This window comes from Tamandua tetradactyla, chromosome 9, assembly GCF_023851605.1.
Source record: "Tamandua tetradactyla isolate mTamTet1 chromosome 9, mTamTet1.pri, whole genome shotgun sequence".
In the NCBI taxonomy this organism is placed as follows: domain Eukaryota; kingdom Metazoa; phylum Chordata; class Mammalia; order Pilosa; family Myrmecophagidae; genus Tamandua; species Tamandua tetradactyla.
In genome coordinates this window covers 92,418,534-92,425,844 of record NC_135335.1, presented here as the reverse complement: position 1 = coordinate 92,425,844, position 7,311 = coordinate 92,418,534, and positions in this window count along the sequence as shown.

Genomic DNA, 7,311 nt, shown 5'->3' with positions numbered 1-7,311 from the left:
TCCACATATCTGTGAATTTTTCATTTCTTTCTCTATAAGTGATTTTTAGCTGCATTCTCTTGCAGTTGGAGAACAAATAGATAGTGTATGGTTTCAATATTTTTTAACTTATTGAGCCTGGTTTTGTGACCCAACGTATAGTCTTATCTTGGAGAATGATCCATCTGCTCTTGAGAAGAATGTATATTCTGTTTTCATTAGGTGTAGTCTTCTATATATGTTTGTTGGATCTAGTTGGTTTAGTGTATCATTCACCAGCAAGAGGTTACCTTCACTTAAGAAAGGCTAATGAAGTTCAGGGTTTCTCTCTCAGCTGGGAGGGCACATGGTGACATCTGCTAGATTTCTCTCTGGGCTTCTTGTTTCATGAGGCTCTCCCAGGGGCATTTTCCTTCTTCATTACCAAATGTCTCTGGCTGTGTGGACTCAGTTGGTTCTGGTTGCTCTGCAGCTTTTTCCAAAATGATTCCAACTTAAAGAGCTCCAGTCAGCAACCCCACCTTGAATGGGTGGGGACACATCTCCATGGAAACCATCTAATCAAAAGTTACCACCTACAATTGTGTCATTGAGTCATATCTCCTTGGAATCAATAAAAAGATTCCACCCAGCAATATTACATGAGGATTAAAGACATGGTTTTTCTGGAGTACATAGCAGATTCAAACCCACACAAAGTGTGACCCACCTCAATAAGGATGGGTTTTAATCCTTTATAAGAAGAATAAAATTCACACACAGAGAAAGCCACAGGAAGTAAGAAGCTGAACATCAAGGAAACCTGGAAAAGGAGGGACAGACCAGAAGATGCCACCCTGTACCCTGCATTTGACTAGTTAAGGAACGAGGATCACTGGCAGTATCCCCAGAACACCACAGTCTTTGGGGAGAAAGCATCATCTTGATGATGCCTTGATTTAAACCTGTTTCCCAGCCTCAAAACCATGAGCAAATACATTCCTATTGTTTAACCTGACCTATTTCATGGTATTTGTTTCAACAGTCAAGGAAACAAAATAGCAGCTATTTGAATTAAGCTAATTATAGGCCTTTTCCAAATTTTAGATATTAATTTAAGTGTAACTAATTCAAGGCAAATTTATAGAAGATTAGGCTTGTAACACTTTATCTCTAAATCCTTAAAATATGGAAGGATTGGCAACAATGATTCCTTATATATCTCCAGGATCTCCTCATGGATTAGGTCATATTTATTTAGAATTTGTCATAATTCAGAAACAAAAAAATTCCTGTTTTTTGAAAAAAAAAGGCTAGTGGGGCCAATGAAAGCAATATCAAGGAGTGTTGTAAAGAAGCTCACATTGCCTTGATATGGGAACAGTAAATGGTCCTCATCTGTTCATGTCACCAAACTTTTATGAAAATTTCTATGAAATTTTATCTATGAAATTAAACGTTCTGAAGTTAACAAATATCATTTCTTTATAATATTCTATAAATCACCATTTATAGAATCACCCTGCCACTGAATTTGACTTTTTCCCTACCAGAATATAATAATAATAACAATAATGATAATAATTAGAAGTATTCTGGTCTATTCTTTTTTTTTCTTACAGCTTTGGCAGAATCTGTCTGTTGACACCCTCATTCAATGACTTGTCTAGTGCTCTCTACATTTCCAGTTAATTTAATGCTCCCATGCAGAGGACTTGTTATGTCATCAAGGTGATTTCTTTTCCTCACAGCTGCATGTCCACATACTTTCATCCCCTTCACTGGGACCCACAGGTGGCTTTTGACTTATCAGAGTTGGAAATAGGCCTCCCATGGGATAATGAAGTCCCTATAGCAGGCCACAAGATCTCCTTTTAACACTGGACTCTTCAGGCTCCAAAATATTTTTCATCATTTGGCATAGCAGACAGTCTGCAGGGACTATCTGGTTTTATAATCAGCAGAACAGGTCCCTTTGGTGTAAGAGGGAGCTGTGGTATGAGGTTGACAGTGAGGCATGTTTTCCATTTGCTACTGTGAGGGAAGTAGTGCTTGAATGGGAATGCAAGGTGAAATATTGGAGCTTTTCCACTGAATTACCATCAGTGATCATTTCTTGTTAAAGCCATTGTGGTAGATTGAATTATATATTCCTGTTTAGACATGTTCTCCATCTGAATCCATGTTCCTATGGTTGTGAGCTCCTTGTAAATAGGATCTCTTGAAATACTCATTTTGGTTAAGGTGTGGCCCCACTGAAAAAGGGTAGATTTTAATCCAGACTACTGGAGACTCTATAATGAGATGCAGGAAGTCAGCAGGAGCTCAAAAGGGAAAGGAAAGGACATCACCAAGGAATCCCCCAAACTGCTGTCAGCCAGCACCAGAGCACAGTCTTTGGGAAGAAAGCCAGCTTTCCCAATATCTAGATTTGGGACTACTCCTAGTTCAAAATCATAAACCAGTAAATTCCTGTTGCTGGTCCAACACATTGTGTGGTTTTTGATAACATTTGATGCAAATTAAGACAGCTATTATAAATTGGGATCCTATTCTCCTCAATTTTCTACTGCTTATTTTTTTCTCTCATGCCTGTCAAAACAGAACTTATAAATTGTGTGGATATCATTAGAGAAGATACCAATGATGAAAGTTCCAGATTAAGTCCTATTCTTAGAAAACAAAGAGAAAGAAAGACATCTGCAAGCAAACCAAACTCAGGCTCTCGGCAAAATGAAGACCATCTAAAATCTGATTCCAAATGACCATAATCAGTAGGAGAAAAAGTCATGCCTATGGTACCCCAGCTATATCCTTTTAGAATCACTTACAATTTGCATTAGGCAAGAGGTGATCTTGAGCACTATATGTATGGGGTCTTGTGTTTAAAAGTATTTTTTACTATTGTAATACCAAGATTAAAGGTTGTGAAAATATGTCATTGTATATGTCAAAGCCAAAAGCCCCCCATGTTCCCTGGTCTGAAGGAGCTTGATGTCCTGGTGAGCATTTTTAGCAACCTAGTCTTGGGTTTTGATTTGCTTCAAAGTTAGTATAGAGCTCTATGAAGTTAGAATGCTCTTTCACCAAACAATGTCCATAATTCTCTCAATTCTTATTTCTTCTTTTGTCATTTGTTCAGTCCTTCTCACTTTAAACTGTTCACTCTGTCCTTACGTTACAGTATCATGTGAAGATTATGAAATAATAGGGAGTTCCCTTTTGAAAATCCCCCAAATAAATTATAGGACATATTCAGATGATAAATAATTATTATTCTGAAAATTAGTTAGCTAGAACTTGAAAATCAATTTGTTTAGAGAAGTAATGCTGTCTGTCGGTAAATCAGTAGCTAGTCCAATCCAAGAGAAGTTTACATATTATATTCTGAAATTGCTTTAGTAATTCTTTCCCTTAACAACTATCTCTCATATATCTGTGATGGGTCACACACTGTGCTGGGCACTAAGGGAACCTCAAAGAGTTTACAATTCAATGGGGAGTCCAACAAGTGTAAGATAATTTAGATATATTAAAATAAACCGTATTTCAAGGTGGGCCGCGATGGCTCAGCAGGTAGAGTTCTTGCCTGCCATGCACAAGACCTGGGTTTGATTCCTGCTGCCTGCCCATGCAAAAATAAACTGTATTTAAGAAGTAGATTGAAAATGGGGATCTTTTCCTCTTATTTCATGACATGGTTAATCAAAAGTCTTCATTTCCTTGCCTAGGCTCATCTGTTTAAAGCAAATAGGGAAAAAAGTTGCAAGTGAGACTATTATCCTTTGCCAGTGACCTTTGAGAATCATGGAGAATGGGGAATGCCTGGAAGATTCAAAATAGGGAAATCTTTGCAGGTTACCAAAAAGACTAAAATGGCATTTTCCTTCAAATATTCAACTTGTGAATTTCATGGCAATCTCCGGCAAACTTTTAGGAAACATTATTGAAGAAATTGTTTGTAAGCACCTAGAAGTGAAAACAGAGATTAAGAGAGGTTTACCAAAAGAAATAAATCCTATCTTGTTAGGATTATTAAATTAACAAAGTGGAGAAATCAATGTAAAATCTAATTTTCTCTGAGACACTTGATAAAGTCTGTCATAACTGTGCATATGCAAAGGATGGAATAACGTGATACCTGTCAAAGTACAGTTTGTTCAATTAAATCAGTTTTTAAAAATCAGATATACTTTAAAAATAAAGTCTTTAAGCTTGCAACAGAGTTTCATCCTTGTCAATGTTTATCATACTTGAATTAAGATAATGAAGTTATGTTCATCCAATTTTAGGATGATGAAAATAAAATCTGGAGAGCTAGAGAGTATTTAATGGCAAAATGAGGAATTCAAAAGATTTTCATAGGCTCTAAGGAAATAAACAATAGTCATAGAAATAAGACGACAGATCAAAATTATCTAGCATAAGAAGTATGGGATTTCTAAAGTAGAGGCTCCAATAAGTGTAAAATGAAATATATGTAGAGCATATACACATATATATGTAAATACAGTTTTGTCTGAAATGAAGAGCAAAAATTTCCTTTATATTACATGCCTGGAAAAACTAATGCAGAAAGTTAAACATTAAAACACATTCTGATTACTGAATGTCAAAGTTAATTTTAACAGAAAGTTAGACAAAAGACATATTCTGGTTATTGAATTTCAAAATTTTCATCTTCAAATAAGAAAAATCAGGCTGAATCAGATTTCTGTCTAGTGATACTCAGTTCCCAAAGACAATAGAGACTTGTTCTCAAATTTGAGGAAAAAAGAGAACAAAGAATTTTATTTCCACCCAAGTTGTTGAGCAAGTAAAAAGGTAGATGATTTTTAGGCTCAACCTGAATGATAACAAGAAAATTCACACCTATGAGTTCTTCTTGAAATTAAAATCTAAATACCTAAAATATAATTTAAAATAAAGAGCTCAATTTAAGAATGTATGGTGAAAAGACTGATATTGAGCATTAAATATATTTAAATATAAAATCTAAGATCAACAAATTGGAAGAATGAGGGTTGAAGAACAAAATATAAATGTTATAAACTCTAGTGAAAAAAAAGAAAATAAACAGTGAAAATTTGGAAATAGGGAGAGAGAAAAGGATTCTAAGCTTGAGGACTTGAATTCTCTTTTAGAACATTCTCAAAGGATGTCCCTTTAGGCATACTGGGAGGAACTTCTCATTAGACATATTTTTCTTTCAATAAATGGAAATGTACATTGAAGGTGGTATTCCTTTTGTCTAAGAATTCAATAGATTTTTTCTAAAAAATGTTATTTAATTAAACAAACACCTTTATTGTCTGGGGTGTACTTTTAACACGGAACACATTTTCTAAATTAACATAATAAGCATACCTCATGATTATCACTGTTATAGTTGTTTTCCCAATTTTGAGTAAGTGAAGTTCTTACCATTCATGGAGAGAGGAGAGACCTGAAATAGTAATGGCTGATGAAGCTTTTCTGAGATAGTTGGAGACTCTTGGCTACAAACTTTTTTTCTAAGGGGAAGTTAAAAGATCCACCACAGATTATAACATAATAATAGTACTGTATATTTAGTGAAACTTGGGAGTAATATAAAGGAATATGCTTATCCTGTCTGGGTTTTATTCAAATACTATATAGATGATGCTCCCATAGACAATTTTTTTTAAAGATGCATATAAAGTAAAATTTCAGGACTGAATTAATAAAGTATTTCAGTTCTGAATCAAAAATTTAAATATCTGTCAGCAAGCCAATCATAGGTGTTATGCTTTTGCATTCCCTTCAATCAACTCTTGTCTTATTGGTCCTTTAAAATTTGGCCCAAATTCTAAAGCAACATTTTGATTTGGAGGAAGAATGTCTCTGAAAGTTTACCTGGTGTTTTTGAACTTGTGAGCAGTGCCTCTGAGTAAATAAGGTGAAATTGGACTTAAACAGTCATAATTATTTTGTTCAACTAATCCAGTTTGTGAGATCTCACTCCTTCTGACCAAGAATTTGGAAGTCTCATTTTCAATGGTAACATGTCAGAACAAAAGGTGAAATTTATGACACATAGTGAGAATCCAGTATGTTCCACAAAGGGTCTAGGTTAGAATGGAGGAAAATGCCTGAATATAGACAAGCAGGTAAAACTTAATCCATCTGAAATTCCATCAGGTATATTTTCTGGTAAAGAGACGAGTGGTGGCAACAGTTGGTGAGATCTGAATAAAGAATTTATTAAGCACCCATACACAAGGTTTGGCACCAATTCATTACAAAGACATGTCATCTTACAGCCCAACAGTCTGCAATTTGAAATAGATTAATATTGATTCAGAAAGAGAAATGAAAGGGCAATTGCACAGATATAATATGGTAGTTATTAAATGGTATGTTTCTGTTATGTGAAATCATCAGTGGGAGTCTGGGGGTGGATGGGCATTGCTGGTTTAAATGGTAGTGAAAGCCTTTTGGAAGGCGAAGTTATCTTCCTTCCTGTTACTCATGAGAGTCCTGGATTTATAGGGAAATTTTAATAAATATACAGAGGTAGAAATATATTCCAAGTCTAGTAGGGAAACAGAGAATTGACCCTGAAACACATATAGCAGGAAATGCATGTATTAGTCTGCTTTAGCCCACAGTCAGTGGAGCAGGAATATATACTTCACCATTGGAAGGTACTGAAAAGGGTATGAAGAATAAAATTTTTGAATGAATAATTTTAATATTAGAAAGGAGGTGATAGTTGGAAAAGATAATGTAATCTACTACAGTGTATCAAGGAGAATTGTTTTTAGACTTGATAAGACAGGAGGAGACATTTATTAGGATTAAATAATCAAGGGCTCTTAATAAAGGATTAACGAAAAGTTTGTCGTGATTTGGAGAACAACCCCAAGCAAGGTCAACCAGTGAGAATCATAGTTGGAAGCAAATGGTTTGTCTAAGATATTACAGCTCTCTTCTTTCTACTCCTTCTTCCGCTTTCCACCTTAAAACTTCCAGTTAATTTATAAGCCTCCATCTCAGAGTGTAAATTACTTAGGACTGAGGACCATCAAAATGGGGCCAACAGTATCATTTAGTCAAGGCCAAATGGTCCTCAAACTTAGGGTTTTATATGTTATTTCTAAATGATAGTAAATATACAGAGGGGAACATTGACCACACCATAGTTTTAATTATTTCTGAAAATATTTTCAATTTTTAATATATTAGGGGCTTCAAAAGCAAAAATGCCCTGGGATTTTCTCAACTTCTGGGAAGTCCGGTGTAGGAATGTATCTGATGAGACATACATGAACCACATTTTTTCATCAATAAAATGTTTCAAGAATGCTCAATGGGTAGAAATAGAATGTT